The following is a 6,322-nucleotide window of genomic DNA, read 5'->3' on the forward strand; positions in this document are numbered from 1 at the left end:
CTGGTCTGAAGTGCAATGAATTGTGAACCTACGAGCATTGACATAGTCCCTGAGGACTGAAGATGTAACAGAAGGTGCTAGCTGGTCTGAAGTGAAAGGAAGAATGTAACTCCCAAACTTAGCAGCTAGTACCCACGACCTAGCTGGGATAGCTAGAGCTGAGCTGACCAGAACCCGACCAAACGGAGAAGAAAATAATTGACACAGATGGTGTTAAGTTGCTGCAATTTAATAGCTTGTACTGAGCTGGACTTTACTTGTTTATGGATCCACATGCCTGAAGTTTCCAAGCAGAACAGAAGATTCTCCAGAGAAAAAGGATCACACTTCCTCAGAGTACTGGTCTGATAGGGATGGGCAAATTAGAAATTAACTATTTAAAATGAGGGGAGATAAAAGCATGAAGTAGCTGGCTTACACATTTCCATAGGTGTGGTTATTCTTAAACTGATGGTGAAAGGGATGTAAATTTTTGAAGTATTAAAAAAAATAATAGCTAGAAAAGCCAGGGGGTAGCCTGCAGTGTAGTAAATTACTTAGTGTAACTTTACCACCCATAAGTCTTTATAAATTCCAAAGTGAAATTTTCTGTAAACAACTGAGGAACTCCTAATTACTAAAATTGTCCGCCTGGAGAAAATTTCTGTTAGGAGTAGCGCAAAACAATGTTCTGAGAAGTGTCTACTCTCTCAGGTGCTTAGAGTTCTGATGCTGTAATTAACTAGTTTTACCACCCTTCTGAGCTCAAAAAGAAGCCTCATAGAAGCAGAACTCTCTACTTAAAGGAAACTTACTACTGAAAGAGACACATGCCCCTGAAAGAAAATGTGCCCAAAACCAAAGCCAGCATAAAAATTAGTTTAATTCCTCTCCTTAACTACCGTTTCTGTTGTCTGCTCTCGCAAAACCAGTCATTATGAGACTAGTTTTACTGACAGTTAGTCCTTGTGTTTTAAACAAATTAGTCAACTTTGTAAAAGATTGAATTAATACTGTGTAACTTATGGTCCTGAAGCACCAATATCAGTCTTTATTTCCTGTAATACAAGAGAATGATTTCTCTTATGCATAACAAAAAAGGGGGAAATGTGAGGCCTGAGTCCTAATAGCCTCCAGGGAAATCTTTAACCAGAAGCCTTTTGGTGTCGGGAATTCTAACAAGTCTTTTAATGTTGGGGATTCTAAACACTCCCCATGCCTCAGGGCTTTTATCTACTCTCCGGACTCAGCAGGTATCAGAGATTTCCTCTGGATTCAGCGCTTATCAGAGATTTACCTGGCTCCTGAAGTCTCGCACGTATCAGGGCTCAGCATCCCCCCTAGATAATAATTCCCTAAGTGGACTTTGGAGCCGGGGGATTCCAACACGTCCCCCAACATCTCAGATCCCTGCCCTATACCCCTTAGCAACAACCAATCATCTGTACCCCTTTGCCCTGGTGCTACTCCACCCTATATTTTCCTATAAAAATGTGATAGTAATGGAGCACGAGGTCTTTTGCTCAAGCCACTGGGTCGGTGAGAGCAGGGACCCTAGCTCGAGCTAGCTAATAAACTCTCCCTCTTGCACTTGCATTGTCGTGTGTTGGCAAATTCCTCGCGCCGAACAACTCCTTCATTACCTGGGCCCAACAATATGTATATATATATGCATGTATAGGTGTATCTGTAGGTACACATGTTGTTGTTGTTGTTGTTATGTGTTGTCAAGTCATATACATATAAAACAAAATAAAAAACCTCAATGCCATCGAGTCTATTCTTACTCATAGAGACCCTCATTGGGTTTTCCGAGGTGGTAAAAATTTACAGAAGTAGATTGCCTTGTCTTTCTTCCATGGAATGACCTTTCTTCCATGGAATGACTGATAGGTTTGAATCACTGACCTTCTAGTTAGCATTCAAATGCCTTATCCACTATGCCACCTGATAGGTAAATCCTTCACTCTCTACTCAGCCTGCCAGAATCTGCCAAGTTTCTGTCTCCATCTCTCCCAGTACCTTCCTAGTCTCCACCCCCTAATTTCTGCTTAAACCCTTGGTGTTCTTTCCGGGGCTCTTCAGGTGCCCCCACCCCCAAACCCCCCAGTTTTGGGTGAAGTCCTTTGTTCCTTTTCCCTTGCTGTCAAAACTCCCAGCTTCTGGTGAAGCCCTTTGTTCTCTCTTCCCACCCCCTCTGCAGTGAGGGAGTCCCCACCCCCTCTCCCAGCTTCTGCTTGGATCCTTTGTCTCCATCCCGGGCTTATCTTGTCCCCGCCCTCTTTTGGGTTGAGTTCCACTTCAACACTTAGGATTGGTTCTTTTGAAATAGGCAAACGACCTCCTGCATCATAACACTACTTAAGCAAACTGCAGAGACAGGATGGGGTTGATGCTACTCCAGGCCTCAGCCCATCCCCCAGATGGATGTTTCAATAAAACTTATTTTTCTGCCAATTCATCCTGATCTTGTTCTCCTCCTATTTGGACACCTAACACCACCAGAGTTCCTTATTATGCCACTGTTGTTGTTGTTACGTGCCACCCAGTCAGCCTGACTCATAGCGACCCCTCCTTGGGTTTCTGAGGCAGTATCACTACAGAAGTAGACTGCCCAACTTTCCTTCCAAGCCACTAGAGCTCCTTAAAATGGATGATAGACATACCAAAAATTTTAGTTGCTTTGCTTCTTTGACTGTGGGATCCCAACAAAAGTTAGGGGTGGACTGTGGAAGGGGGCAGTCTGATACAGCTTGCTGCTTTTCCCTGTGAGCCACAAATGAACCTAGTGCTTAGGACCAGATGTTTCGGCCTGGTTTCTTGGATGGGATGTGAATGTGGGCTGACCCGACTCTGGGGTAACTTGACTTAAAACACATCCCGCAGCAGAGAGTGGCCTATCAGCACATCCCTCCCCTCTTGCCCTGAGAGCACATGATAACATTCCAAGAAACTGCTTAGCTAAGTGTGTGCATTATATGGCACTTGACCAACCACACTGCTTTATCTGTTCCTAGTGGGGAGGGAATGGGGTCCTTCTTCTGCAACACAAGAGGGGTACATGTAGACCATCTTCCTACACCAGCTGTGAAGACCCTTGGCCATGGGGGCCTAACATGTACTACTGAAGCTGTCCGTCTTCGTTCTCTAGTCCTGCTATAACAGAAATACCACAAGTGGATGTCTTTAACAAACAGAAATTTATTTTCCCACAGTTTAGGAAGCTAGAAGTCTGGATCCAGGACTCCAGTTCTAGAAGTCTTTCGCTCTCTGTTGGCTCTGAGGGAAGGTCCTTTTTTTTTCAGTTTCTGTTTCCTGGTTCCTTGGAAATCTCCATGTGGCTTGGCATCTATTTCCCCCATCTCTACTTGCTCAATCTGATCCTTTATGTTTTGTAAGAGATTGACTCAAAATACACCCTGCACTAAATCCTGTCTCATTAACATAACCACCAAATTCATGCCCTTGCCACGTATAAAACACACTGACCCTATCATATAATCTTAAAAATCTTAAAATCAACTCCAAGTCCAAAATTCCATCCAAGGGGAAAAAATTCCTCTTCACCAGCGAGCCCATGTAATCTAGAATACAAGTTCTTTGGTTCCAAAGTACAATGGTGGAAAAGGCAGAAGGTAGACATTTCTATTACAAATGGGAGAAATCAGAGGGAAAGAAGGGACAATGGGCATCAAGCAAGTAAAAAACCTAGGAGAATAGTTTACATTAGCTCTCAAGGCTTGATAATAATCCTCTGTTCTTTGAGAGCATCTCGGCAATGGCCCTGCCCCCCAGACTCTGGTAGAGGCCCTTTAGTTCTGGGCTTCAGCTCTGTCTTCTTTGATGGCAACTCTGCTCTTTTGGCTATGGGTGGCCCCACTCTCCCAGTTCAGTTGAGGGTGACCCCTTGGCCCTGACAGGGCCTGTTCTTCTGCCCTTTGGGCACAGCAGTCCTGCACCCTCAGCTTTGGACAGCAGATCTGGCTCCATCCCCCTGGCACTTGTGAATGACATTCTTACATTCTGGAACTGAGTTGGTGAAGATCTTACTTTTTGAAACCTAGGAGGCTTTTGAAACCTTGGTGGCTGTGGCCCAACCTTTACAAACCCCAGAAGCCATGGCCCCGCAGTTTGAGGCCCTACACTTCCTGGTCCTACCCTTCAAGACTGAGGCAGCTCTGCTTCCTGTCCTCCTTGTCTCTCTAGCTTCTGCTTCCTGTTTCCTCCATCTCTCAAAGAGACCAGTCAGACTTCTGCCCTGCTTGAGCAAGTGTTACATATTTAGCTCTACAGATAAGTGCCTGGAAGCAACCTACTCTGCCAGTAGGCCTTGTCCTAAAGGCATTTGCTCTGTGGGGGCAAACCTAACTCTGTCAAGAGCCTGGAGGCACCCCACTCTGTCAGGAAGCCTCCTGCCCAAAGGTACCCATTGACGTGTGTTGGCTCCTGCACTGTCTTGAGCTGGTCTCCTGGTTCTGCTGCTGCTGTTTCTGTGCCACTGCTTCTCACTATCTCCGGTGTTACAGCTCTCCACACTTCCTTCTGAGCCCTCACCAGAATTGTTTTTGACGTCCCTAATTCTATCCATAGGCTCTTCAGAGTAATCTAGGCTTTTACTATTTGTTGTTGTTGTTGTTGTTATGTGCTGTCGAGTTGGACCTGACTCACAGGCGACCCCTCTTTGGGTTTCCAAGGCAGTATCACTATGGAAGTAGATTGCCCCATCTTCCTTCCGAGGAGTGGCTGGTGGATTTGAACCACCAGCCTTCTGGTTAGCAGTCAAGTGCCTTAGCCACTATGCTAACTCTTCCAGCCTTTATTCATTACCCAATTCTAAAACCACTTCACGTTTTAGGTATTTGTTAGAGCAACACGCCATTCTTGGTACCAAATTTTTCATTCTCTAGTGCTGCTATAACAGAAATACCACAGGTGGGTGGCTTTAACAACAAAAATTTATTCTCTCATAGTTTAGGAGGCTAGAAGTTCAAAGTTAAGAGTGCCAGCTCTAGAGGAAGTCTTTCTCTCTGTGTTGGCTCTAGGGGGAAGGTATTTGTTTCCTTTAAACATCTATGGGCTTGCTATCCCTTGGTGATCTCTATGTGGCATCAATCTTCCCCTGGGTATAAGAGGTTCACAGTGCAGGGACTCTGGGACCAAAGAATGTGCTCTGCTCCCAGCTCTTCTTTTTTGTGGTACTGAGGTCCCTCTGATGATCTCTGCTTGTTTGTTTAATCACTTTTATATCTCAAAAGAGAGTAACTCAAGATACAATCTAATCTTGTAAACTGCATCCTGTCTCATTAGCATAACTACCTCTAATTCTGCCTTATTAACATCATAGAGGTGAGGATTTACAACACTTAGGATACTAATAGCACATCACAAAATGGAGGATAATTACATTATACAGAGAATCATGGCCTAGCCAAGTTGACACATATTTTTGGGGGATATAATTCAATCCATAACAGACCTAAGTGTATGAACTAAAACCATAAAACTCTTAGAAGAAAAGAGGGGTATTGCTTTGAAACATACTTTTTAACAGTGGATTCTTGGATATAACACCAAAACCATGAGTGACAAAAGACAACATAGATAAATTTAGACTTAAACAAAATTAAAAACTTTTAACGAAAGATTTTAGCAAAAAAGTGAAGAGACAACCTACAGACTTGAAGAAAATTTTGGAGAACAATATATTGGATAAGAGTTTAATATATAGAATATCTAAAGAACTCCTACAAATTAACAACAAAAAGACAAATGACCCAATCAAAAAAAATGGACAAAGGACTTGAACAGAATATATATACAAACTGCCAACAAGCATATAAAAAGACGTTCAACTTCTGTGATAGTTGGAGCTGTGTGTCAACTTGGCTGGACCACAATTCTGTGTGATTTGAGCTGTTGTGGTGTGGTTGTTGCCACGATGGGATCAGATGACTATGTTCTGAGTGGCCAATCCATCGAAAGGGAGTTTTCCTAGGGGTGTGGCCTGCTTGCAGTATATCCAAGGACATCCTGGGAAGAGAGACATTCTTCTGTGGTTTGGGATTCTGTTGTGCTTCCTACAACTGTCCGTGAGTGAACAGTCCACCATTCGGCCTGGAGATCTTGGATTCGTCATTTGTTGGAGTCAACAGCCATTGTACTGCCTGCCAGCCTTGAGCTCCTCAGCCCCTGCAGTTGCAAGAGCCAGGAAAAGCCTCCAGCTTGACGTTTGATCCAGGAACTTTGGACTTGCCAGCTTCTATAAGTGTGTGAGCCATTTTCCTAAGATAAATTTCTCTATATATATACATATGGGAGCTCTGGTAGCATAGTGGCTAAGACA

The sequence above is a fragment of the Orycteropus afer genome, unplaced genomic scaffold (genome assembly GCF_000298275.1).
Source record: "Orycteropus afer afer isolate SDZICR_OR568_19922 unplaced genomic scaffold, OryAfe1.0 scaffold00075, whole genome shotgun sequence".
Lineage (NCBI taxonomy): Eukaryota > Metazoa > Chordata > Mammalia > Tubulidentata > Orycteropodidae > Orycteropus > Orycteropus afer.